This window comes from Jaculus jaculus, chromosome 19 (assembly GCF_020740685.1).
Source record: "Jaculus jaculus isolate mJacJac1 chromosome 19, mJacJac1.mat.Y.cur, whole genome shotgun sequence".
NCBI classification, from domain to species: domain Eukaryota; kingdom Metazoa; phylum Chordata; class Mammalia; order Rodentia; family Dipodidae; genus Jaculus; species Jaculus jaculus.
This window is the reverse complement of record NC_059120.1, coordinates 57,436,040-57,463,828: the sequence shown is the minus strand read 5'-3', so window position 1 is coordinate 57,463,828 and position 27,789 is coordinate 57,436,040. Positions and strand designations below refer to the sequence as shown.

The window sequence follows — 27,789 nt, the reverse complement described above, 5'->3', positions numbered from 1 at the left end:
ACATTTTTTAGATGCTTATATGCCATTCGTATTTCTTCCTTTGAGAACTCTCTATTTAGCAACAAAGCCCATTTTTTTAAAAAATTTTATTAACATTTTCCATGATTATAAAATATATCCCATGATAATTCCCTCCCTCCTCATTCCCACACTTTCTCCTTTAAAATTCCATTCTCCATCATATTACCTCCCCATTACAATCATTGTAATTACATATATACAATATCAACCTATTAAGTATCCTCCTCCCTTCCTTTCTTTTCCCTTTATGTCTCCTTTTTAACTTACTGGCCCCTGCTACCAAGTATTTTCCTTCTCACACAGAAGCCCAATCATCTGTAGCTAGGATCCACATATGAGAGAGAACATGTGGCACTTATCTTTTTTTTATAATTTTTAAATTTTTATTAACATTTTCCATGATTATAAAAAAAATCCCATGGTAATTCCCTCCCTCCCCACCCCCACACTTTCCCCTCTTTTCTTCCTCTTATGATGGACTTATGTAGGTAGTGTCAGGCACTGTGAGGTCATGGATATCCAGGCCATTTTATGTCTGGAGGGAGCACGTTGTAAAGAGTCTTATCCTTCCTTTGGCTCTTACATTCTTTCTGCCACCTCTTCCGCATTAGACCCTGAGCCTTGGAAGGTGTGATCGAGATGTTACTCAGTACTTGTCACTTCTTTCCAGCATTTCTGAGTTGTCTCAAGGTCACTGCCATCTGAAAAGAGAAGATTCTCCACCCAAAGTGAGAGTAGTGTTAATGTAAGAGTCCCCTCCAGTATTTTAAGGGTTAGAAAGATGATTCAGTGGTTAAGGGCCCTTGCTTGTGAAGCCTAATAACTCGAGTTCAATTCCCCAGTACCCACATAAAGCCACATGCACAAGGTGGTACATGCATCTGGAGTTCATTTGCAGTGGCTAGACGCCCTGGAAGGCCCATTCTCTCTCTGTCTGTTGGTCTCTCTCTGCTTGCAAATAAATAAAAAAATATATATATAAAGAAAGATGGCTGGAGAGATGGTTTAGCAGTCAAGGCGTTTGCTTACAAAGCCAAAGGAGCCAGGTTCAATTCCCCAGGGCCCAGGTAAGCCAGATGCACAGGTGGCACATACATGTGGAGTTCATTTGCAATGGCTGGAGGCCCTGAAGCACCCATTCTTTCTTCTCTCTCAAAAGGAGGAAGAAGAGGAGGAAAGAAAGGGTTTACCAGGGTCTCTTGCTGCTGCAACTGAAGTCCAGGTGTGTGTGCCGCTTTCTGTTTCTGGCCTTATTTGGGTCCTGGGGAATTAAACCTGCAGCTGGCTTTGCAAGTCCTTTTAACTGCTGAGCCATGTTCCAAACCTCATTTTTCTTTCTTTTTTTTTTTTGAGGTAGGGTCTCACTCTAAGCCAGGTTGACCTAGAATTCATATGTAGTCTCAGGATGGCCTCGAATATGTGGCAATCTTTCTATCTCTGATTCCCAAGTGCTAGGATTAAACGTGTGTGTCACCCGCTTTTTTTGTAAAAGGATTACATACCTCTTTTGCTCTAGCCCATGGCACAGGAAAGATGGGCAAGTGTCATGGAAGTGCCGGAAGCTCTGTAGCCCCCGATGGGACCAGAAGTGGCATGATAAACAATACAAGAAGGCCCACCTGGGCATTGCCCTGCAGGCCAACCCTTTTGAGGCTGCTTCTCATGCACAGGGGATTGCGCTGGAAAAAGTAGGTGTTGAGCCAGGCATGGAGCACACGCCTTTAATCCCAGCACTCAGGAGGCAGAGGTAGAAGATTTCTGTGAGTTCAAGACCACCTGGGACTAGGTTAGTAGGTGTGGATGCTAAGCTGAAGCTAAGCAGCCCAATTCTGCTATCAGGAAGTGTGTCTGTGTCCGGCACGTCAGGAATGGCAAGATCACAGCGTTTGTGCCCAATGATGGTGCTTGAGCTTCAGTGAGGAAAACCATGAGGTTCTGGTTGCTGGATTTGGTCGCAAAGGTGATGCTGTTAGTGTTCCTGGAGTTCACTTCAAGGTTGTTAAAGTAGCCAACATGTCTCTTTTGGCCCTGTACAAAAAGCAAGAATGAAAGGCCAAGATCATAAATATTCATATTAAAAAAACTAAATATATGCATATATATGTAAGCAAGCATTTTTATTTATTTACTTGTGTGCGTGGGTATGCTATTTTATACACATAAATACACATAAATATACACATAAATACTTATTTATATGTTTATGTGTGTGAGTAGGCAAGCTTTACAAGCAAGTGCCTTTAACCATTGAACCATCTTCCCAGCCCCAAAATAAAATAAATAATGCGTGTATATTTGCTGTTGTTGTTTTGTGGTACTGCTAAGCAGAATTCTGACGAACTTTAACCCCAGCCCTTTTTTTTTTTTTTTTTAAAGAATGTGTCCCAAGTCAGGCATGATGGCACATGCCTTTAATCTCAGTACTCAGGAGGCAGAGGTAGGAGGATCACCATGAGTTCAAGTCCACCCTAGGACTACATGGTGAATTCCAGGTCAGCCAGGGCTAGAGTGAGACCCTACCTCAAAAAAAAAAAATAAATAAATAAATAAAAAGATTGTTGCTAAGTAGCCCGTGTAGTCCCTATGTAGCTGACCTGGAACTCAGCCCCTAGAGCTGGGATTTTAGTGGTGCACAGTGCCCAATTTACAATTGTGTTTCCATTGTACCGTGTGACTTCTTAATGATTTGAAAATGTGTTTCAGTGTGTCGGGAACTAGCTATTTGGAGTTTTGACCACTGTTTTGGTCTCTAGCTGTCTGATCTTGATCTGGCTCTTGTGCTGAACTTTTCCTGAGCCTGTTTCCTCATACACCTGGGTCCAGATTCCAGCTCTGCCACTTACCACGTATAACTTTGTAAGTATTAGACCTATAAGTCATTTTCCCATCTCTAAGATAGGATGCTAGTCCCTACCTTATTTATGAGAAATAAATAGGTATTCCTGTTTGTTTCGTTATTTTTTGGTTTTTCGAGGTAGGGTCTCACTCTAGCCCAGGCTGACCTGGAATTCACTATGTAGTCTCAGGGTGGTTTTGAACTCATGGCGATCTTCCTATCTCTGCCTCCAGAGTGCTGGGACTAAAGGCGTGCACCACCATCCCGGGCTTAAACAGGTATCCCTAATAAAGCTCTCAGCACAGTTCTTCCTATAATACTTTCTTCCCCTAAACATTGAGTATTATTCCTTCAAACATGCTTTTTTGGTCATATTTGATTATTTTTAAAATTTTGTTTCCTTAATATTTTGAAAAAGAGAGACAAATAGAATGAATGGGCATGCCAGAGCCTCTAACCTCTGCAAGTGAACTCCAGATATATGCACTACATTGTGCACTTGGTTTTATGTGGGTCCTGGGGAATTGAACCCGGGTCCTTAGACTTTGCAGGCAAGTGACTTAACCGTTAAGCAGTTTTTTGAAGTAGGGTCTTTCTCTAGTCCAGTATGACCTAGAATTTACTCTGTAGCTTCAGGGTGGCCTCAAAGTCAAGGGGATCCTCTTATCTCTGCTTCCCTGGGATTAAAGGTGTGTGCCACCACGCCCAGCACTAGCCCCGGATTTGATTCTTAGTCTTATTTTACTTTTTGAGGCAGGGTCTCACTCTAGCCCAGGCTGACTTGGGAACACACCCAGGCTGGCCTCCACCATGATCCTTCAATCCTCCTACCCCAGCCTCCAGCGTTGGGATTATAGCGTGACTCACCACGCCCTGCTATTGTTTTATTTCAAAAAATTTTTTTATTTGCACGTGTGTGTGTGTGTATGGGTGCGCCAGGGTCTCTTGCCACTACTGCCAACGAACACAACTGGTGCCACTTTGTGCATCTGGCTTTAAATGGGTGCTGGGGAATTGAACCAGGGCCAACAGCTTTTGCAGGCAAGCGCCTTTAACCGCCGAGCCGTCTCCCCAGCCCCTTGGTCCTTGTCCTTAAAGCTCATAAAGAATAGTAGTAATCACTGGTGAGTTTAAGCGGACCTAACTGCTTCGAGGAAGTAGCAGAGACGGTGCTGCACCGTAATTCCTCAGTTCATTTGACTAGCTGCCTTTGAAAACATTTTATTTTTCCCTTCCTGCTGCTGTGTTTGAGTCACGACAGGACCGACCACAGGTAGATGATCACCAGGAAGCTCAAGGCCTTTGGCAGAACAAGGCAGGCCACACCCCAAAGAGACAGCAAGGCCCCAGCGCCTAAAGCTAGCTCTGTGTCGTTAAGATTCCTGGATTCTGTCACGGCGAAACACCATCCAAAGGCAAAGCTCAGAGCTGTCTGTCCCCAGTCTCCATCTTTAAGAACTGAAAAGAATGAGAGCTGGCCAAAAGGGAATCCCGGTTTTTTGGGAGACTGGGGTACGGCGGCTGCCTGGGGACCAAAACGTCTCCAAGGTAAAGTTGCAGCCTGAAGCGATTTTTTGACCCCCGACACTTAATAGGCTATCGAAGACCCGGATGTGTCTGGGACTGGCCGAGGTACCCATTAACGCGCCCCCGCTAGACCATCCCCCTTCTCTATTGACGATTGGGTCCCCGGAACGTCAATCATCACTTCCTCAACCACTCACTCACCCAGGGTGGGGCGAACTCTCGGGATCCCGTCTCCTATTGGTGGAGCCGAGAAGAAGAGGGTGGGTGGCCGGCTGAGGCCGTCCAATGGGCGTCGTGGCGTGTGGGTGAGGCGGAGTCGAGGCGCTTGGCAGCTGCCCAATCAGCGTCCTTGTTTGTGTGGTGCCGCCGCCGCCGCCGGTGCAGCCGCCGCCGCCGCCACCGCCGCTGCCCCCCCTGTAGTCTGTACCGCAGTGTCTGCTCCTCCCGTCCGCCCGGGTCCGGCCCGCCCCTTCCCCTTTCCCTTACCTCCGTCCCGGGGACCCGTTAGTGGGGTCCCGAACCCACTGTGCCGTCGCTTCTTCCCCTCCTTTTTTATTTTTAAATATATATACATACATACATATATTTTTTTTTTGACGCCGCCGCCCGCCTGAGGAGGAGACGAGCGAAGCCGTGGTGGTGGGGGGAAGAAATTACAACCACCACCGCCACCGCCAGGTGAGGAGCTTTGGGCCCTTAGGCCGTCCGTCCGTCCGTCCGTCGGTCCGTCTGCTCGCCCGGGGGCGGTGAGGAACGACGAACCGAGAGGGAGAGGGAGGGAGGGAGGGAGGCGGCGGTGGGGGGAAGGGAAAGGTGGAGGGCGGGGGGAGGGGAAGCGCCGGAGCCGACGCCCGCCCGCCCGCGCGCCCCCGCCCGGCGTCCCCTCCCCCACCGCCGCGCGCGCCCCCGCCTCGCGCGCGCCCCGCTGCCCCGGTTCGCCCCCACCCCACTTCCCCGCGCGCAGCCCCCTCCCCCAGCCCATCCCCATCCCCCCCCACCCGGGGCCTTTCACTCCGGGCCTCGCTCCACCCAGCCCCGGGGTCCCCCTCTGCGTTTCTTCTTTTTTTTTCTTTAACTCTCTCTCTCTCTCTCTGTCTTCCCTTGCTCCCCGTTTTTACCCACCCCCCCTCCCCCCGGCCTGCCATCCCTGCATTCACTCACTACCTCATGCCCGCCATGCCCCCCTCCTTTCCTCTCTAGCGCCCTCCCTCCCTCCTCCCACCACCCCCTCTTTTTTTTAAATGTAAAACTCTCCGCCCCCCAGTAGTGCCCTCGGGGTGTGGGGTGGGGTGGGGGGGTGCCGCTCCCTTGCGCCGTCTTAGGGTTTTGATGGCCGGTGGACCAGTGCTCTGTGTGTGTGTGTGTGTGTGTGTGTGTGTGTGTGTGTGTTTGGGGTATATCCTTGGGGGCGGAGGAAGCGCGGGAGGATTATCACCTTTTATTTAAGGAAGAGGGTCCGGCAGTGCAGAACCTTAACCCCCTTTTATTTCGTCGTCGTCTACCTTCTCCCACCCCCCCAACACAAGGGAATTGTCTCGTGTGTGTGTGTGTGTGTGTGTGTGTGTGTGTGTGTGTGTGTGTGTTGGGGTGGTGGTGGTGGGGTAAACTTACCCATAGCGACTTCAAACCTAAACCATTTTCTCAGCTGGGCTTTTGGGACGCAACTGGGTTCTCTTGTTGCCCAGTTCCGGTGCCTCTGAGGGGTGATGGAGCTCGAACTTATTATTACCTTTCCCACCGAACTGGGACTTCGGAGGACTTTGCAAAGCCTCCCTTGCTCAACTCCCATACGTCTAGGAGTTCAGTGCTCCTGCGAGAGCTTTGGGGGTTCAGTTCAGGTGCGGTTTGCCTCCCGGACAGCTCCCCTCCTCTATCCAGGTATGGGTACGCGTGTTTGGGTTCATCCTCAGCACCACGTTCCCTCCAGACGCAAGTCGTTAGCTCGGACGATTGGCACCCCAGGTGCACATGAAGGCATCTTCCCTGGGTGGCGGGTAGATGCTGAAGTTCTTCTGGAGACTCGGTCCCCTGACAACCAGCTTTTCTCTTCTGATTACTGATTATTTGGAGGGCTTTTGTATGTGTGACAGAGGTGGGGGTAACAAGATGTTTTAGCAGAGAGCAGTACTTTCATGCCAGTCTGGGGATTTGGATTAGTAGCTAATGGGTAAAAGCAGATTCATAGATGTGTGTGGAGAACTGAGGATTCTACAGCTCTGTGGACATTTTCCTTTCTAAAAATTTGTATATTGAGTAGACAATGGGTGAACATGGTACTGAGTGAAAGACGACTTTCTCCTGCCTTCCCCCCAGCACATGACTGATGGTTTCTGGCAGCAGCATGGCCTCTGAATGTTGTTGGAGATCACTCTTTTTGGAAGTTGAGTGCTTTCTTTATTGATCTTTCTTTGATACACCGACTTAAATTCTTCCTTTAACTTTTACAACCACTTTGATTCATATTTTTGGTGCGGGAAGTTTTGATAAGAATATTGTACAGAAGCAGTGGCATTGCTTTGGGTAATTAGTTGGGAAAGAGGCAAGAGCTAGAAATAAATGTAAAGGTGCTGTGAAAGGGCACATTTCCAGGGCAGGCTCCTTCCTAATGCTGCCCTTGAGATAGAGAGAGAGTGTGTGTGTGGGGGGGAAGGTTGAGGGCTGTGTTGGATTGGACCTTTTTTTTTTTTTCCTTTTGAGGCATGGTCTTACTCTGGACTTTTAAAAAATATTATTTATTTATTTGAGAGGGACAAAGAGAATGGGCGCACCAGGGCCTTCAATTACTGCAAAAGAACTTCAGATGCATGTGCCACCAGCTTATGTGGGTACTGGGAAATCTAACCTGGGTCCTTTGGCTTTGCCAGCAAATAAGCCATCTCATCAGAGCCGGACATGGTGGCTCATGCCTTTAATCCCAGCACTCAGGAGGCAGAGGTAGGAGGATCACTGTGAGTTCGAGGCCATCCTGAGACTACATAGTGAATTCCAGGTCAGCCTGGGCTAGAGTGAGACCTTACCTGGGCGAAAAAAAAAAAGAAAAAAGAAGCCATCTCTTCAGCCTTTCTCTTTTTTTTTTTCTTAAAAAAATTTTAAATTTATTTACAAACAGAGAGTAGAGAGAGAAAATGAGAATAAATGAGCCTGCCACAGTATCTAGACACTGCAGATGAACTCCAGAGGCATGTGCCACCTTGTATATCTTGGCTTTACATCAGTGCTGCAGAATTGAACCCAGGTTATTAGGGTTGGCAGGCAAGCGCCTTAACCACTGAACCATCTCCTCAGCCCACTCTGGACTTTTATTAATTTAATTTTTTTTTTCAAGGTAGGGTCTCACTCTAGCCCAGGCTGACCTGGAACTTACTGTGTATTTTCAGGGTAGGCTTGAACTTACATTGATCCTCCTACCTCTGACTCCACAGTGCTGGGATTAAAGGCATGTACCACCACACCTGGCTTTGGCTACTTTTTATTTATTTATTTATTCATTCATTCATTCCAGCCACTGCAAACACTCCAGACACATGTGCCACCTTTTGCATCTAGCTTATGTAGGTCCTGGGGAATTGAACCTAGGGTCCTTTGGCTTTGCTCACAGGTGCCTTAACCACTAAGCCATCCCTCTGGACTTTCTAAAAAACATAATTTTTTTTGTTGTTGTTTTGTTTTCTAAGGTAGGGTCTCACTCTAGCTCAGGCTGACCTGGAATTTACTACGTATTCTCAGGGTGGCCTCGAACTCTCGGCAATCCTCCTACCTCTGCCTCCCGAGTGCTGGGATTAAAGGCATGTGCCACCACGCCCGGCTAAAAACATAATTTTTATTTATGTTATTTGTGAGGAGAGAAAAGGAATGAATGAATGTATGAATGTTGAGAATGGACATGCTGGGGCCTCTTGGAACTGCAGTTGAACTCTAGATGCCTTCTCCATTTTGTGCATTACGTGGCCATTAGAGAATTGAACCTGAGCCAGTAGGCCTTGCAAGCAAGTGCCTTTAACTGCTGAGCCATCTCTCCACCACCCCAAATGGAACCTAGGTTGTATGAGCCAGGAATTGAACCCTGCCCTCTGATGTGTGAGGCAAGAATTCTAGTACTGAACTACTCATGCTCCTTGGGCTTTTTTTTTTTTTTTTTTTTTTCCCTGAGGTAGGGTCTCATTGTAGCTCAGGCTTACCTAGAATTCATTATGTAGTCTCAGGGTGGCCTCAAACTCACAGTGATCCTTCTACTTCTGCCTCCTGAGTGTTGGGATTAAAGGCGTGTGCCACCACGCTCTGCTTTCCTTGGACTTTTTTAAAATAAATATTTTATCTACTTATTTGAGAGAGAATGGGCATGAAAGGCCCTCTAGCCCTGCAAACAAACTCCAGATACATGTGCCACCATGTGCATCTGGCTTATGTAGGTTCAAGGGAATTGAACCTGGGTCCTTAGGCTTCACAGGCAAGCGCCTGAACTGCTAAGACATCTCTCCAGCCCTCCTTGGACTTTAAAAAACACACACACACATTTATTTATTTATTTAAGAGAGAAAGAGAGGCATATAGAAAGAGAAAATGGGCACGCTGGGGCTTTAGCCACTACAAAGCTGCAAAGGAACTCCAGATGCATACACCCCCTTGTGCATCTGGCTTACGTGGGTCCTGGGGAATCAAACCAGGGTCCTTAGGCCTCGCAGGCAAACACCTTGGTGCTAAATGATTTCACCAGCCCTTTGAACTTTTCATTTATTTATTTTGGTTTTTGGAGGTAGAGTCTCACTCTCCTGGAATTTGCCATGTAGTCTCAGGGTGGCCTTGAACTCACAGCGATCCTTCTACTTCTGCCTCCCGAGTGCTGGGACTAAAGACGTGCGCCACCAAGCCCGGCTTTTTTGGTGTTTTGAGGTAGGGTCTAACTCTAGCCCAGACTGACCTGGAATTCACTTATGTAATCTCAGGGTGGTCTCAACTCACAGTGATCCTACGTTTGCCTCCCAAATGCTGGGATTAAAGGTGTGCACCATCACGCCTGGCTATTTTTTTTTAAACAAATAGGTTGTATGAAAAATTAGTCAACAGTGAATCTTACTAATCTGATAAGGCTGTCATCAGTTTTTTATTATTGTTATTTTTGGTTTTCCAAGGTAAGGTCTTATTCTAGCTCAGGCTGACCTGGAATTCACTATGTAGTCTCAGGCTGGCCTTGAAGTCACAGCGATCCTCCTACCTCTGCCTCCCGAGTGTTGGGAATAAAGGCATACCTCACCACTCCCGGCCTGTCATCAGTTTTTTTAAATTAATTAATTTGTGTGTGTATGTTTGTGTATGAGCATGCCAGGGTGTCTTGCCTCTGCAAATGCCAGATGCATGCACTGTTTTTTTTGAGTCTGCCTTTAAGTGGGCACTGGGGAATGGAACTTGGGTCTGCAGGCATTGCAAGATGTGCCTTTAACTTCTGAGACATCTTTTCCACCCAGTCAGTTTAATTTTCTGTTTGGAAGCAGTGAAAGCCATCATGGGAGGAAATAGTGAAGTATTGATCAGCTGGGTACACTGGACCCAAGGCTGAATGACCTCCTTTGAGAAGGGATGCTGAGGTGTTAGAGACTCTGTCCTATCTGTCATTCCTTAGTTGAGAGCATTCTTGATGAGGTGAGAGTGATTTGTGCTTGACAGAGCATCCATCTTTGTGACACTGTGGTTCATTTCTCCTGGCTGAATGTGTCTTCCTTGTTTAGAGACAGCCCTAATAGGGTCTGAAAGGCTACATTCAAATACTTGACTAGAAACAATGTTACCAGGTATCCTGATCAGCCCTTCAAGTGTATGTCCTGCCAGTAACGTTTTTTTTTTTCTCTTGAGGTGGAGTTTTACTCTGGCAACAACTTTTTTATTTATTTTTTTTCAAGGTAGGGTTTTGCTCTGGTGGAATTCACTATGTAGTCTCAAGGTGGCCTCAAGCTACTGCAATCCTCCTATCTCTGCCTCTGAGGTTCTGGGATTAGACAATGCATCACTATGCAGGCTCACTGGCAGTAACTTTTAGTGTTGTGTTTATCACAGGGCCACTTGATGGTGGGAGAGAGATGTGTGAGGAATTGGTCTTAAAAAATTTCCAAAAGGGGCTGGAGGGGTGGCTTAGCAGTTAAGGCGTTTGCCTGCAAAGCCAAAGGACCCAGGTTTGATTCCCCAGGACCCACGTAAGCTAGATGCATAAGGTGGTGCATGTGTCTGGAGTTCCTTTGCAGTGGCTGGAGACCCTGGTGTACCTATCCTGTCTCTCATAAGTTAAAAAAACTTCCAAAAAGAGCTGGGGAGATGGCTCAGGGGTTAAAGGCCCTTGTTTGCGCAGTCTCCTGGCCCTGCTGGTTCCATTCCCCTCCTATGTAAAGCCAGGTGGACAGAATGGTGCAAGGGCTTGGATGGAGTTGGCTTGAAATTGAAAGAAGTTGTGGTGTGTTTATTCTCTCTCTTTGCTCCCAAATAAATAAAAAATTAAGAAATGCTTTCAAAAACTTGTCTGTTATCAAGTGTGGAGGCTTATGCCTATCCCAGCTCTTGAGAAACTTAGGCAAGACGATTGCTGACTTTGAGGCAGCTTGGACTCCAGAGTGATCTCCAGGCCAGCTAGAACTACTGAGTGAAACAAACAAGCAGAAAGAAAACAAAAAAATAAACAAGCCAGGTGTGATGGTGCACACCTTTAATCCCAGCACTTGTGAGGCAGAGGTAAGAGGGCACCTTGAGTTCAAGGCCACCCTGAGACTATATAGCGAATTCCAGGTTAGCCTGGGCTAGAGTGAGACCCTACCTCGAAAAACAAAACAAAACAGAAAACAAAAAACCATCTGGGGTAGGTGGTGTCCCCTGTAGTTTTAGTACTAAGGAGGTGGAGCAGGATCAGTTCAAAGTCATCTTTATCTGTGTTTTGAGTTAGGGGCCCAACCTGGGCTCCCTGAGGCTCTGTTTTTGTTTTGTTTTGTTTTGTTTTTCAAGGTAGGGTCTCACTCTAGCCCAGGTCAACGTGGAATTCACCATCTAGTGTCAGGGTTGCCTCAAGCTCACAGTTATCCTCTGACCTCTATCTCCCAAGTGCTGAAACTAAAGGCGTGCGGCACCATGTCTGCCTTTTTCTCTTTCCTTCTCTTCTCTCCCCCTCCTCTCCCCTCCACTCCCTTCTTTTCTTTTCTTTATTTTTATTTTTTGCATTTATTTATTTGAGAGCGACAGACACAGAGAGAAAGACAGATAGAGGGAGAGAGACAGAATGAGCGCGCCAGGGCTTCCAGCCTGCAAATGAACTCCAGATGCGTGTGCCCCCTTGTGCATCTGGCTAACGTGGGACCTGGGGAACTGAGCCTTGAACCGGGGTCCTTAGGCTTCACAGGCAAGCGCTTAACCGGTAAGCCATCTCTCCAGCCCTCTTTTCTTTTCTTTTCTTTTCTTTTCTTTTCTTTTCTTTTCTTTTCTTTTCTTTTCTTTTCTTTTCTTTTCTTTTCTTTTCTTTTCCCCTTCCCCTTCCCCTTCCCCTTCCCCTTCCCCTTCCCCTTCCCCTTTCCTTTCTCTCTCTTTTCTTTTTCCAAGGTAGGGTCTCAACTCTGGTCCAGGCTGACCTGGAATTAACTATGTTGTAGTCTCAGGGTGTCCTCCAACTCACAGCGACCCTCCTGTGTCCCAAGTGCTGGGATTAAAGGTGTGTGCCACCATGCAGGCTCTTTTTAATTAATTATTTTTTTGGGGGGGAGCAGATAGGATCAGCACATCAGGGCTTCTAGCCATTGCAGATGAACTCCAGACTCATGCACCACCTGGGTTGCATCTGGTTTTACGTGGGTACTAGGGAATTGAGCCTGGTTCGTTTGGCTTAACTGCTGAGCCATCTCTCCAGTCCCTAAGGTACTTTATTATCAGGACTAAAAGGTCTTCAAGATATGTGTCAAAGCAAATAGCCAGGCGTTTTTCTGAGGTAGTTTAGAGAAGGTGGTGATGGAGACCCCGGCACCCCCTCACACATTGACTAGATAGTTCTGGCATAAAGTTGTCTACCTATTGCCTGGGAAAAATCCAACCTATTAGACAATGACACAAAAGTTGCAGTTGCCTTGTTTTTGTTTTAGCATGGGAAAGGTATATAGAGAGTTTGTTCCTGCAAAAAGGACTGGCTTTTGGAAAGGAGTCTATTATCACTGTTTGTTTGTCCTCCGTAGTCTGTGAAGCTTTCTCTAGACACTAGTTGGGGTTTTGGTGGCTCCAGCTTGGCGAGTGGAGACCCTCCTTTCTTTGTGAAGTTGTGCTAAAGAGGCGCTGAAGGAAGCTTGGCAGGGTGGTGCACACCTGTAACCCCAAGCACTCAGGGGCCGAGGTAGGATTGCTGAGTCCAAGGCCAGCTACTATGGAATGAGTTCCTGGTTAGTCTGGGCTGAAGTGAGACCCTACCTCAAAAAAGAAAAGAAAAAGGTGCTTTGTATGGTGGCGCATGCCTTTAATCCCAGGCAGGATTATTGTGAATTCCAGGCTAGCCTGAGTACACATAGTGAATAGTGAATTTCAGGTCAGCATGGGCTAGAGTGAGATCCCCTGTCTTGACCCCCCCCAAAAAAAAAAATTGGGCTGGAGAGATGGCTTAGTGGTTAAAGTGCTTGCCTGCAAAGCAAAAAGACCTAGGTTTGATTCCCCAGGACCCACATAAGCCAGGTGCACAAGGTGGCACATGAGTCTGGAGTTTGTTTGCAGAAGCTGGAGGCCGTGGCATGCCCGTTCTCTCTCTTTCTCTCTATATCTCTTTGTCTCAAATAAATAAAAATATTTTTTAAAAAGTTGAAGACTAGCCAGGTGTGGTGGTACACGCTTTTAATCCCAGCACTCGGGAGGCAGAGGTAAGAGGGATCATCATGAGTTCGAGGCCACCCTGAGACTCCATAGTGAATTCCAGATCAGCCTGGGCTAGAGCAAGACCCTACCTCGAAAAACAAAAACAAACAAACAAAAAAGTTGAAGACTAGGTCTGGTATGAAATGGGGCCTTCCTGGTACTCATCTTCCCTTGTAGAGATGACTGGCTTTGATGTGGCTTGAGTTTATCATTCAGGATGTGAGTGGCCCATGGCTGCCAGGGCTTAACCTGTCTGTTGAGATATTTATTGGATAAAGTGGATATATTGTTAATGTATGGTGTCTCCCTCTCAGAATCCTCCACCAACTGCTATCAGCTGGCAAGCCATCAAAAGTTGGGGGTTGGGGCTGGAGAGATGGTTTAGTGGTTAAGCGCTTGCCTGGGAAGCCTAAGGATCCCGGTTTGTTGCTTGATTCCCCAGGGCCCTTGTTAGCCTGTTGTACAAGGTGGCACATGCCTCTGGTGTTCGTTTGCACTGGCTGGAGACCTTGGTGGGCCCATTCTGTCTCTTTCTCTGCCTCTTTCTCTCTCTATCGCTCTCAAATAAAATTTTTTAAAAAGTTGGGGGTTGTACCAAGAACAACAAATAACATACACTTTGTTTTGAGGTATGAAATGTTCAAACCTCAGAGTCCATAGTAATTGCAGAAGCATCTCTGACAATAAGTGAACATATTTGTTTCTTGTGTTTTTTGAGATGGTAGTATTGTAGCACAGGCTGACCTTGAACTCAGTACAATAATTGGCTTTCTCAGCATAGGGATCAAAGAATGTGTCACCAGCTGGGCCTTGTGGCCCATGTATTTAATCCCAGCACTTGGGAGGCAGAGTAGGAGGCCACCCTGAGATTACATAGTGAATTCCAGGTCAGCCTGAGCTAGAGTGAGACCTCACCTCAAAAAACAAAAACAAAAACAAAACAAAAAAACCACAAAAAAAGGCATCATGCCTGGTCTATTTATTTAAGTTAGGATCTTTATTTATTTTTATTGACAACTTCTATGATTGTAAACAATATCCCATGGTAATCTTCCCCCCTACCCACTTTCCCCTTTGAAACTTCACTCTCTGTCACATCCCCTCCCCCTCTCAATCAGTCTCTCTTTTATTTTGATGTCATCATCTCTTCTGCCTATTATGATGGTATTGTGTAGGTAGTGTCGGGCACTGTGAGGTCATGGATATGCAGGCCATTTTGTGTCTGGAGGAGCATGTTGAAAGGAGTCCTACCCTTTCTTTGGCTTTTATATTCTTTCTGCCACCTCTTCGCAATGGACCCTGAGCCTTGGAAGGTGTGATTGAGATATTGCAGTGTTGAGCACTCCTCTGTCCTCAGCACCATGGTGCCTGCTGAGTCATTCCAAGGTCACTGCCATCTGAAAAGAGAAGCTTCTCTAACCAAAAGTGAGAGTAGCATTAATATATGGGTATGAACATTAAGAGAAGTGTTTACTGTGAAGTTTGGTGAGCATAGTATGTACATCTAGCCAGACAGCAGCAGTCGTTACACCCCTAGGGCTCATTACTACCCCTCTTGTAGGATTTCAGTATTAGGGATGTATTCCCTCCCATGGATCAGGTCTCCACTCCAATTAGAGGGCGATTGGTTTTCCCCATAACAGATGTGACACTATTGCACCTATTGGCTCATTTGGCCTGGCTGGCAAAATTTAAGGCTTACAGTGTCCACTGTTGAGTATCTTCACTGGTGATTTCTCTGTCTCCCATTGAACTGCATGCAGCGTGGTGGTTTTTATAGCTTTCTGTCAGCTGGTCTACATGGAAACAGGTTTTCAGCTCAGTCCCAGCAGGATTTCTCAGTACCTTGCAGCCCAAGTATGTAGAGTCTTCAGCACTAGGGTCTTACCATATATTCTTGGTGGGAAATCAAGGGCCTCGGCAATGGCCTGTAATGATTTGGGGGTATCAGGGATCTCCCTGGCCAACAACTCACTGGAAGGTATTTCGTCCCTGGCACTGAAAATTTTCTAGTAACAATCTATGGCTCCTGTGTGTTCCATTGTCCAAAAAAATGGTTTTCTGTATGACTTGCTTATATCCTCTTAGTTTTTTTTTGTTTTTTTTCCCCAAGGTAGGGTCTCACTGTAGTCCAGGTTGACCTGGAATTAACTATGTAGTCTCAGGGTGGCCTTGAACTGTCAGTGATTCTCCTACCTCTGCATCCCAAGTGCTGGGATTAAAGGCGTGTGCCACCACTGTCTGGCTCCTTTGTTGCAATTTTAAATTTTATTTATTGATTTATGAGAGAGAGAGAATGGGTGCACAAGGACCTCTAGCCATTGCAAACGAACTCCAGATGTATGTGCTACCCTATGCATCTGGCTTACATAGATCCTGGGGAGTTGAACTGTGATCCTTTGGTTTTGCAGGTGAGCACCTTAACCACTAAGCCATTTTCTCCAGCCCCTTTGTTGCATAAAAATGTATTTTATTTATCTATAAGGAGGGAGGGAGAATGGGTGTGCCAGGGCTTCTAGCCACTGCAAATGAACTCCATATGCATTCTCCACTTTCTGCATCTGGCTTTGTGTGTGAACTGGGGAGTGGAACACAGGTCGTTAGGCTCTACAGGCAAGCACCTTAACTGCTGAGCCATCTCTCCAGCCCCCTTTGGAACATTTTTATTAAATTATTATTATTATTAAACAATTGACTTTTTATTAACAACTTCCATAATTGTAGACAATATCCCATGGTAATTCCCTCCCTCCCCTCACTTTCCCCTTTGAAACTCCATCATATCCCCTTCCCTTCTTAATCAGTCTCTCTTTTATTTATTTATTTTTTATTAACAACTTCCATGATCATAAAAAATATCCCATGGTAATGCCCTCCCTCACCCCACTTTCCCCTTTGAAACTCTATTCTCCATCATATTCCCTCCCCCTCACAATCAGTCTCTCTTTTTTTTTTAAAACTTTCTTTTTTATTTATTTATTTATGAGCGACAGACACAGAGAGAAAGACAGATAGAGGGAGAGAGAGAGAATGGGCACGCCAGGGCTTCCAGCCTCTGCAAACGAACTCCAGATGCGTGCGCCCCCTTATGCATCTGGCTAACGTGGGACCTGGGGAACCGAGCCTCGAACCGGGGTCCTTAGGCTTCACAGGCAAGCGCTTAACCGCTAAGCCATCTCTCCAGCCCCAGTCTCTTTTTTTTTTTTGATGTCATGATCTTTTCCTCCGATTATGATGGTCTTGTGTAGGTAGTGTCAGGCACTGTGAGGTCATGGTTATCCAGACTATTTTGTGTCTGGAAAAGCATGTTGTAAGGAGTCTACCCTTTCTTTGGCTCTTACATTCTTTCTGCCACCTCTTCTGCAATGGACCTTGAGCCTTGCAAGATGTTATACAGACATTTCAGTGCTGAGCACTCCTCTGTCACTTCTCAGCACCATGGTTCCTTCTGAGTCATTCCAAGGTTACTGCCATTTGAAAAGAGAAGCTTCTCTAACCAAAAGTGAGAGTAGCATTAATACATGGTTATGAACATTAAGAGAAGTGCTTACTGGTCAGTTTGGTGAGCATAGTATATGCGTTTAGCCAGACAACAACAGACGTTACACCCCTAGGGCTCATGACGACCCCATTGTAGGTTTTCTTTTTCTTTTTTATTCTTAAATGTTTATTTATTTATTTGACGGGGGGGGGAGGGGGAAGGGAGGGAGGAGAGAATGAGAATGGATGCAGGAGGGCCTCTAGCCACTGCAAATTGACTCCAGATGCGTGCCCCCCCTTGTGCGTCTGGCTAACATGGGTCCTGGAGAAATCAAACCTGGGTCCTTTGGCTTTGCAGGCAAACATCTTAACCGCTAAGTGATCCCTCAACCCCTCCTCCACCATTTTTTTGAAGTAGGGTCTCACTGTAGCTCAGGCTGCCCTGGAATTCACTATGTAGTTTCAGGTTGGCCTCAAACTCACAGTTATCCCCCAGCCTCTGCCTCCGGAGTGCTGGGATTAAAGATGTGCGCCACCATGCTTGGCTTCTTTTTTTTTTTTTTTTTTTTTTTTTTTTTTTTTTTTCGAGCTAGGGTCTCACTCTAGCCCAGGCTGAGCTGGAATTCACTATGTGATCTTAGGCTAGCCTTGAACTCACAGTGATCCTCCTACCTCTGCCTCTGGAGTGCTGGGATTAAAGACGTGCGCCACCACGCCCAGCCTGGCTTCTTTTTTAATTATATGAGAGAGAGAAATAGGCAGACAGGCTCTTAGGCCTCCTTTTACTACAGATGAATTCCAGATGCACTTGTCACTTTGTGTATCTGGCCTTACACGGGTACTGGTGAATTGAACCCAAGCCATCAGTCATTGTAAGAAAGTGCCTTTTCCCACTGAGCCACCTTTCCAGCCCCCCAACTCTCCCTTAAAAGGTCTTCTCTGCTCTGTTTTCCTTAGTAACTAATTACTTTTTCTTTTGTTTGGTTTTATTATTTGAGAGTGACAGATAGAGAAGGAGGCAGAGAGAGAAAGAATGGGCCTCCAGCCACTGCAAATGAACTCCAGATGCATGCGCCACCTTGTATATCTGGCTTGCATGGGTACTAGGGAATCGAGCCTTGAACCGGGGGTCCTTAGGCTTCACAGGCAGTCGCTTTACCGCTAAGCCATCTCTTGAATCCACTAACAACTTTTAACATTTACTTGTTTGATATTGTATTTATCTATTTATTTATTTGAGAGAGTTTGAGAATGTGAATGAATGATTGGGCATGTCAGAGCTTCTAGACACTGCAAATGAACCCCAGATGCATGCACCACCTGTGCATCTGGCCTTATGTGGGTACTGGGGTCTTGAATCTGGGTCCTTAAACTGTAGGCAAGCACCTTAACCAATGAGCCATCTTTTCTGATAAACATTTACTTGTTTATTGCTCAGTGGTTTTCCTCTTATGACATAATGCTTTTGAAGGTATGGATTCATATCCTAGCTATTTTGCTTAGTGCCTAATATAATTGCCAGTACATTGTTAATATTCAATAAATATTTGTTGATCATACAGGAATAGTAACTTTCTCTATTTTCTTTTTTTTTTAATTATTTTTATTATATTTTATTTGAGAGCGACAGACACAGAGAGAAAGACAGATAGAGGGAGAGAGAGAATGGGCGCGCCAGGGCTTCCAGCCTCTGCAAACGAACTCCAGACACGTGCGCCCCCTGGTGCATCTGGCTAACGTGGGACCTGGGGAACCGAGCCTCTAACCGGGGTCCTTAGGCTTCACAGGCAAGTGCTTAACCGCTAAGCCATCTCTCCAGCCCTATTTTCTTTTTTTTGAGTTAGGGTCTCACTCTAGCCCATGCTGATCTGGAACTTACTCTATCGTCTGAGTCTGGCCTAGAACTTACAGTTATCCTCCTACCTCTGACTCCTAAGTGCTGGAATTAAAGGTGTGTGCCACCACGTCTGGCTAAATTAGTTTACAACAAATTAAATATGAACATGCAATCATAAAATGTTTTGTAGGGCTGGAGAGATGGCTTAGCGGTTAAGCACTTGCCTGTGAAGCCTAAGGACCCTGGTTTGAGGCTCGATTCCCCAGAACCCATGTTAGCCAGATGCACAAGGGGGTGCACATGTCTGGAGTTCATTTGCAGTGGCAGGAGGCCCAGGCGTGCCCATTCTCTCTCTCTCTTTATCTGCCTCTTTCTCTCTGTCTGTCACTCTCCAATAAATAAACAAAAAATTTAAAAAAAAAGTTTCGTAAACTTTATAGCATTATATATAAATAACAATAAAATGACTGCCTTCCTATTGACATGGTAAAACTTAATTACTAAAAAGAAAGTTTACTTGTATTCATTTTTATTTATTTATTATTTTTGTGTGTGTGTGTTTTTGAGGTAGGGTCTCACTCTAGACCAGGCTGACCTGGAATTCACTATGTAGTCTCAGGGTGGCCTCAAACTCACGCCGATCCTCCTACCTCTGCCTCCCAAGTGCTGGGATTAAAGGTGTGCGGCACCATGCCTAGCTCATATATTTTTTATATCCATCCTAAACTATAGCTCTGTGTTTCTATTTGTGTACTAGACATATACACCTCTTTTCACCTGTTTTCTTTTTCTTTCAATGTAGGATCTCTCTGTAGCCCAGACTGACCAGGCACTTATTTTATAGTCCTAGGCTGGCCTTGAATTTACTGAATTCTTCCAACCTCTGCCTTTTGAATGCTGGGATTAAAGTTGTGTATCCTCATGTCCAGCTACACACCCAGTTTTTTTGTGATAAGATTTTGTTACAGAGTCCTGACAGAACTGGAACTGACTGTGTAGACCAGTCTGTCATTGAACTTGGAGCAATCCTACTACTTTTGTTTCCTGAGTGCTAGAAGTATTTATGGGCTTCTGCCACCATAGCTTGTTTTCTTAAACTGTAATCATACTGTCTTGAAAATGTTCTTATAGGACCTGATTGTCCTACTTCCATTACTTTAAAAATACTCGGTAGTTTTCAGTCATTAAAAGATAGAATTTGAGAGCTGGGCGTGGTGGCGTATGCCTTTAATCCCAGCATGGTAGGCACACGGTAGGCAGAGATAGGAGGATTGCCGTGAGTTAGAGGCCACCCTGAGACTCCATAGTGAATTCCAGGTTACCTGGGCTAGAGTGAGACCCTACCTTGTAAAACCCAAAAAAAAAAAGAAAGAAAAGAAAAAAGATAGAATTGGAGGGATGGCTTAGTGTTAAGGCATTTGCCTGAAAAGCTAAAGGACCTCAGTTCGATCCCCCAGTACCCATGTAAGCCAGATGCACAAGGGGCACATGCATCTTGAGTTTGTTTGCTGTAGCTAGAGGCCCTGGCATGCTCATTCTCTCTCTCTCTCACTCTGCCTCTTTCCCTCTCTCAAGTAAATAAATAAATAAATAAAATATATTTTTAAAAAGATAGAATTTGGAGTCGGGCATGGTGGCTCACTCCTTTAATCCCAGCACTCGGGAGGCAGAGGTAGGAGGATCACCGTGAGTTTGAAGCCACGCTGAGACTGCATACATAGTGAATTCCAGGTCAGCCTGAGCTAGAGTGAGACCCTACCTCAAAAAACCAATAAATAAATAGAATTTGGGGCTGCAGCATTGGCTTAGTGGTTAAGGTGCTTGCCTGCAAAGCCATGTTCAAGTCTCCAGATTGCATGTAAGCCAGACATACTAAGTGATGTAAGTGCGAGGTCATACACGTGTACTAGGTGTCACATGCATCTGGAGTTTGATTGCACTGTCTGGAGGCCCTGGCATACCAATTCTCTGTGTTATTAAAAATAAAATAAATAGCCAGGCATGGTGGCGCACACCTTTAATCCCAGCACTCAGGAGGCAGAAATAGGAGGATGACCATGAGTTTGAGGCTACCCTGAGACTACATAGTGTGAATTCCTGGTTAGCCTGGGCTAGAGTGAGACCCTATCTCAAAAAACCAAATAAATTAATTAAATGAAGAAATAAAAATAATAAATAAATAAAATATATTACCTCAGAAAAACAAACAAACCAAAAAAAAAAAAACCCAAAAAACAAAAAATGTGCACTAAGTATCTGGGTGTGGTGGCACATGCCTTTAATCCCAGCACTCAGGCAGAGGTAGGAGGATTGCTGTGAATTCAAGGCTACGTTGACATAGTGAATTCCAGGTCAGCCTGAGCTAGAGTGAGACCTCAGAAAAAATAAATTAAATTTTTAAAAAATTTGGGGCCGGGGAGATGGCTTAGTGGGTAAGGGGTAAGCCAAAGGACCCCCCCAGGCTTGATTCCTCAGAACCCACATAAGCCAGATACACAGGGGGTATATGCATCTGGATTTCTTTTTCAGTGGCTATTGGCCCTCGTGTGCCCATTCTCTGTCTGCCTTTCTTCTCTCTCTCTCTCTCTTGCAAATAAATAAATAAAAATAAATAAAAAATACAAAATTTGGGCTGGAGAGATAGCTTAGAAGTTAAGGTACTTGCTTATGAAGCTTAAGGGCCTGTGTTTAAATTCCCAGTACCCACACAAGCCAGGTACACAAGGTGGTTCATGCATCTGGAGTTTGTTTGCAGTGGCTGGAGACCCTGGCACCCTCATTCTCTATCTGCCTCTCTCTACCCCTCTCTCTCAAATACATAAAGTTTTTTAAAGTCCTTTATTTTTATTTATTAGAGACAGGGAGAGGAAGAGGAGAGAGAATGGGTGTGCCAGGGCTTCTGGCTACTGCAAACAAATTCCAGATGCATGTATCACAATGTGCATTTATTTGGCTTATGTGGGACCTGGAGAATTGAACCTGGGTCCTTAGGCTTCTTAGGCAAGCATCTTATTCACTAAGCCATCTCTCCAGCCCCATAAAATATTAAAAGAAAAGAAAAAGTTTAGGGGGCTGGAGAGATGGCTCACCTGTAAAAGGCCATTGGTTGTGAACCTGACGGCCAGGGTTGGAATCCCCAGGACCCATTTAGATCCAGATGCACAGAGTGGCACCTACATTTGGAGTTTATGTTGATGGGACCTTGGCACACCCATGTTTACTCTCCCTCCCAAATAAATGAATAAAGATCTTTTTTTTTTTGAGGTGTGTTCATGCTCTAGCCCAGGCTGACTTGGAATGTACTGTGTAGTCTCAGTGAGGCTTCGAACTCATGGCTCTCCTCCTACCTCTGTCTCCCAAGTGCTGGGATTAAAGGTGTGCGCCACCATGCCAGTCCAGTTTTTTTTTTTTTTTTTAAGATAAAATTTAGGGCCTGGAGAGATGGCTCAGTGGTTAAGAGTGCTTGTTTGCCAAGCCTGATGGACCAGGTTTAGTTCCCCACAATCCATGTAAAACCAAATGCACAAAGTGGCACATGTGTCTGGAATTCATTTGCAATGGTGAGAAGCCTTGGTGCACCTATACTCACTTGCTTTCTGTCTCTTAATTAGTTAATTAAAAAAAATGAGCACGCACAGTATTCCAGGCCCTTTATGACCTTGACCTTTGCCTTTCTGGCCATTTTTCTTTACCTTACAGTTAACATTTGAGCAAATGGAATTTGTTGTTCTCAGAGTAGCTTCCAAGTCTCATCTCAAATGCTTCTTTCTTTTTTTTTTTTTTTTTTTTTTGGTTTTTCGAGGTAGGGTCTCACTCAGGTCCAGGCTGACCTGGAATTAACTCTGTTATCTCAGGGTGGCCTTGAACTCATGGCAATCCTCCTACCTCTGCCTCCCAAGTGCTGGGATTAAAGGCGTGCGCCACCATGCCCGGCTTCAAATGCTTCTTTCTCTGGAAAGCTGTCCTTCTTTTCCCTGAGAGACCTAAATATAGGTTTTTGATCTTACTATGCTGTATTGCTTATCTCCCTGTAGTTGCCCAGAAGGACCCCAAAAGCAAAAGATACCATGGCTTTCACTCTTGTATCTACAGTGCCTTACAACACTACCTCCTTAAAAAATATTCAGGAGGGCTGGAGAGATGGGTTAGCAGTTAAGCACTTGCCTGGTAAGCCTAAGGACCCTGGTTCAAGGCTCGATGATTCCCCTGGACCCATGTTAGTCAGATGCACAAGGGGGCGCACACATCTGGAGGTTGTAGTGGCTAGAGGCCCTGGCGTGCCCAGTCTCTCTCTCAAATAAATAAATAAAAATAAACAAAAAATATAGAAAATTCAGGAATATTTGCTTTTTCTATGTTTCTGTTTTTGTTTTTTGAGGCAGCATCTCTAGCCAAGGCTGATCTGGAGCTCACTTTATATAGCCCAAGTTTGGCCTGGAGTTCATGGCAATCCTCCTACCTCAGCCTCCTGAGTGTGGGAATTAAGAATGAGCCACCATGTCTGGCTAGGAATAGTTGCTGAATAAGTGAATACCCCTGTATGTTGATAAAATGTTGCATAGACTTAGAAGCTATCCCTTCTGAAGGTAGCATTTGGTTTTGCCTTGATTAAGTCACTTAAGATCTTTAAGCCTTAGTTTCCTAAGCTTATGAATAACAATAGCTGCTTTGTCCTTTAGAGATGTAAAATGTAAAAAAAAAAAAAAAAGTAATCATTTATTGAAAATCTGTTATTTGTTTTCTTAGGTAGGGTCTCACTCTGTATACTCAGGGTGGCCTTGAACTCAACAGTGGTCCTCCTATCTCTACCTCTCAAGTGCTGGAATTAAAGGTGTGCACCACCACGCCTGGTGAAAATCTTTTTTTTTTTTTTTTTCTTCAATGGTTTTTCAAGGTAGGGTCTTGTTTTAGTCCAGGCTGACCCGGAATGCACTATGTAGTCTTGGACTGGCCTTGAATTCACTGCAGTCCTCCTGCCTCTGCCTCCTGAGTGCTGGGATTATAAGTGTGCACTACCACCTATGGCTCTCTACCTTTTTTCCTCCAATAAATGAATAAAAATATTTCAAAAAAATGGCTGGAGAGATGGTTTAGTGATTAAGGTATTTGCCTGCAAAGCCTAAGGATCCAGGTTTGATTCCCTAGGACCCACATAAAGCCAGATGCACAAGGTGGTGCATGTGTCTGCAGTTTTGTTTGCAGTGGCTAGAGGCCCTGGAGTGCTCATTTTCTTTCTATCTGCCTCTTTCCCTCTCCCCCTCTCAAATAAATAAAATATTTAAATATGTTTTTATTTATTTATTTGCAAGCAGAGAAAGAGACAGAGAGAGAAGGGTGCACCAGAGTCCCTGCAAACAAACTCCAGATGCATGTGCCAGTTTGTGTGTTTGGTTTTATGTGGGTACTGGGGAATTGAACCCAGGCCTGACAGGCTTTGTGAGCAAGTGACTTTAGCTGCTGATCCATCTCCCAAGCCTTCCTTCCTTTGTTCCTACTTCTCTCCCTCCCTCCCTCCCTTTTTTTTTTTTTTTAATTAGGGGAGGGAAGGTCTCATGTATTCTCTAATAACCTGTAATTCACTGTGTAGACAAGAATGGCCTAGAATCCTTTGAGTGCTGAAATTACAAGTGTGTGCTGCCATACCATATTTATACAGTGCTAGAGATTAAATTTATGGGTTCATGCATGATAGGTAAGCACTCTGCCAACTGAGTTACACCCCCAGCACTCCCACCCTTTAGAACAGATTTATTTTTTTAATTTTGGTTTTACAAGGGAGGGTCTCACTCTAGCCCAGGCTGACCTTCACTGTGGAGTCTCAGAGTGGCCTCGAACTCATGGTGATCCTCTTACCTCTGCCTCCCAAGTGCTAGGATTAAAGTCGTGTACTACCATGCCCGGCTCCAGAAAAAAATATATTTTTTAAATTTTTATTTATTTGAAAGCGACAGAGAGAGAGAGAAAGAGGCAGAAAGAAAGAGAGGATGGGTGTGCCAGGGCTTACAGCCACTGCAAATGAACTCCAGACGTGTGTGCCCCTTTGTGCATCTGGCTAACGTGGGTCCTGGGGAATCGAGCCTCAAGCCAGGGTCCTTAGGCTTCAGAGGCAAGCACTTAACCACTAAGCATCTCTCCAGCCCCAGAAAAATATTTTACTTGCACGTGTGTGCAGATGGGTATGATTGCATGCCAAGGACTTTTGCTGCTGCAAACATACTCCAGATGCATGCAACACTTTTTGGACCTGGTTTATGTGGTTACTAGGGAATCAAACCTGGGCTGGCAGGATTTGCAAGCAAGTTCCTTTAACTGCTGAGCTATCTCCCCAAGCCTTCCTCTTTTTGTTTTTGTTCTAAAACATTATGCATGTAGGGCTGGAGCAATGGTTCACCTGTTAAGGCACTTGCCTGCAGAGCCTAACAACCTGGGTTCAATTCCCCAGCACCCATAGAAAGCCAGATGTACAATGGTTTTTGAGGTAGGGTCTCTCTCTAGCGCAGGCTGACCTGGAATTCACTGTGTAGTCTCAGGGTGGCCTTGACCTCATGGTGCTCCTCCTACCTCTGCCTCCCAAATGCTGGGATTAAAGATGTGTCCCACCATGCCCAAAGTATTTTTAAAATTATGTATTATGTATTTGTGTGTATTTATACAAATTCAAGTATATATGTGTCTGTGTGTGGGTAAAGAAGACGAAACTTTTAAATAATTATTTATTTATTTGACCGGTGGGGGGGAGAATGGGTGCACCAGGGCCTCCAGCCAATGCAGACAAACTCCAGACATGTGTGCCCCCCTTGTGCATCTGGCTGATGTGGGTCCTGGGGAATTGAACCTGGGTCCTTGGCTTTGCAGGCAAATGCACCAACCACTAAAGCAATCCCTTCCGCCCCAAAGAAAACTTTTGAGTCTCCTTGCTGCTCCACCTCCTCTGAGTCAGGGGTTTCTCCCATCTCACTCTCCTGTTCTTTTTGCTAGCTCTTGAGAGCATCTGAGAAATTATCCTGTCTCCACTTCCATCTCACTGTCAGAGTGCTAGAATTACAGAAGCCTGCAGCAAGCAGCTTCTGGCTTCTTAGGTGGAGCCTGAGGAATAAACTAGGATACTCAGGTTTGATTGATAACTGCTTCATCTATTGAACTAAGTTGTTACTTTCCAAAAATTTTTTTAAATGTTTTTTTGAGGTAGGGTCGCTCTATTCTGCTGGGTACTGGCATGTGCCACCGTCCCTGGCTTCCCTTATTTATTTATTTTGACCTCACTATGTTCTCTTGACCTTTTATTTTTCCTCTTGAACTCTTTTTTTTTTTGGGGGGGGGGTGGTGGTTTTGAGATAGGGTCTCCCTGTAGGCCAGGCTCACCTGGAATTCACTGTGTAGTCTCAGGGTGGCCTCAAACTCACGGCAATACACCTACCTCTGTCTCCCAAGTGCTGGGATTAAAGGCGTGCGCCACCACACCTGGCCTGTCTTGAACTATCGGCAAACCTCTTGCCTTAGCTTCCCAGTGCTAAGATTACGATGTAAGCCATCACACTTGGCCAAGACATATTTTCTAAGACATGATATTTCAGGGGTAGAGATGTTAACTCAGTGGTAGAGTGCTTGCCTAGTATATGGGAGGACCTGGGTTTAATTCCAGCACTTAGAAGGCTGAGTGGTAGGAGAATTGTCGTGAGTTCAAGGTCAGCTTGGGCTGGAGTAGGACCCTGCTTCAATCCTCCCTCCCCCAAATGGAGCATTATATGGTACTTGTGATCAATCTCACCGAGTACTCTGAGGACATTACACTTTGGGCCAGGCATAGTGATGCACTCCTATAATTTTAGTGGTTTTAGGCTGAGGCAGTGGGGTTAGCATGAGTTCTAAGGCCAGCGGGGCTACATAGCAAGACTCCAAAAACAAAAAAGAGGGCTGGAGAACTGGCTTAGCAGTTAAAGTGCTTGTCTGTGAAGCCTAAGGACCTAGGTTCGATTCCTTAGTACCCATGGAAAGCCAGGTGCAAAAGGTGCATGGAGTTCATTTGATTGGCTGGAGATGCTTGTGCACCCATTCTTTCTCTTTCTTCTCTCATCCACCCTTTCTTTAATAAATAATAAATATAATATTTTAAGAAAAATGAGAGCAAGAGAGAGAGAGAGAGTGAGTGAACATACACTACCTTTTGGTATTCTGTAATTCTTTGGGTTGTCATTCTGTTTTTGTTGAGCTTTATTTGATTTTTCAAGGTAGGGTCTTGCTCTAGCCCAGGCTGATCCGGAATACATTCTATAATCTCAGGTAGGCCTTGAACTCATGGCAGTCCTCCTACGTCTGCCTCCCAAGTGCTGGGATTAAAGGTATGTGCCACCACACCCAGCTTCCATGCCTAGTTTGGCTAGGGTGAAATCCTACCTAGAAAACAACAGCAAAGGGTTTTGTGCATGCTAGGTCAGCACTTTACCACATGAGGTACCTTTTAGCCCTCTATTTTTTTCTTTTCCCTTAATAAAAATTGTGTATACTGTGCTGGAGAGATGGCTTAGCAGTTAGGGGCTTGCCTGCAAAGGCAAATAACCCAGGTTCAATTCCCCAGGACCCACATAAGCCAGACGCAGAAGGTGGCACATGTGGCTGGAAGCCCTGGCATGCCCTTTCTCTCTCTCTCTCTCTCTCTCTCAGATAAATACATTTTAAAAATTGTATTTACTTAGACACATTGAAAATGCCAACAAGACAGCTGCACTTTTTTTTTTATAATTATAGAGTAGTAGTTACTTTTTTTTGTATATTATTTTGTATAAGCTGCATCAGAGATTACTGAAGATGGAAAAAGTTGTTGCCACTATATATAACTTATTTATGCTGTGTACTAAAAAGAACCTTTATAAGCTTTCATGCCAATTTACAATCCTCATGCTGTGACAGGCAAGGTTAGTGGTTATTGAAAATACTACTAGGGTAGGGCTATCTGTAGACATGTTCCAGAGTGTATTAACTATACAAAAGACAGCTGTGTATAGTTTAAAAACAAACTTTGCACATCCTTAGATTTTATTTTTTTTGAAAGGAGTGAGCTTGTATATGGGGAGCAGGATGTAAATGCTTTATAGACAAGAAAAACTGGATTAGAATCAGCTCGTTTTCCGTCTTTTAAAAATATTTTATTATTTATTTATTGGAGACAGAGAGAATGGGCACACCAGGGCCTCAAGTCGCTGCAAATGAACTCCAGATGCATGTGCATCGTGTA

General features: G+C 45.2%; 1 protein-coding gene and 1 long non-coding RNA gene across 3 annotated transcripts in view; one reads left to right on the top strand and one right to left on the bottom strand.

Annotated features, from left to right (window-relative positions):
- Positions 1-688: 688 nt before the first annotated feature.
- Positions 689-4,733, bottom strand: LOC123456007. The gene is made up of 3 exons (XR_006634269.1): positions 4,586-4,733; positions 1,524-2,049; positions 689-738 (listed from the first exon to the last, which is right to left on the bottom strand). It is a non-coding gene; the product is annotated as an uncharacterized LOC123456007 (long non-coding RNA).
- Positions 4,734-4,766: 33 nt separating this feature from the next.
- Gatad2b (GATA zinc finger domain containing 2B) overlaps positions 4,767-27,789 on the top strand; it is a 76,235-nt gene continuing 53,212 nt past the window's right edge. For both annotated transcript variants that reach the window (XM_045138165.1, XM_004667197.2), the window contains exon 1: positions 4,767-5,062. The gene's annotated coding sequence lies outside the window, so the exon portion shown is untranslated. The remainder of the gene's footprint in view (positions 5,063-27,789) is intronic.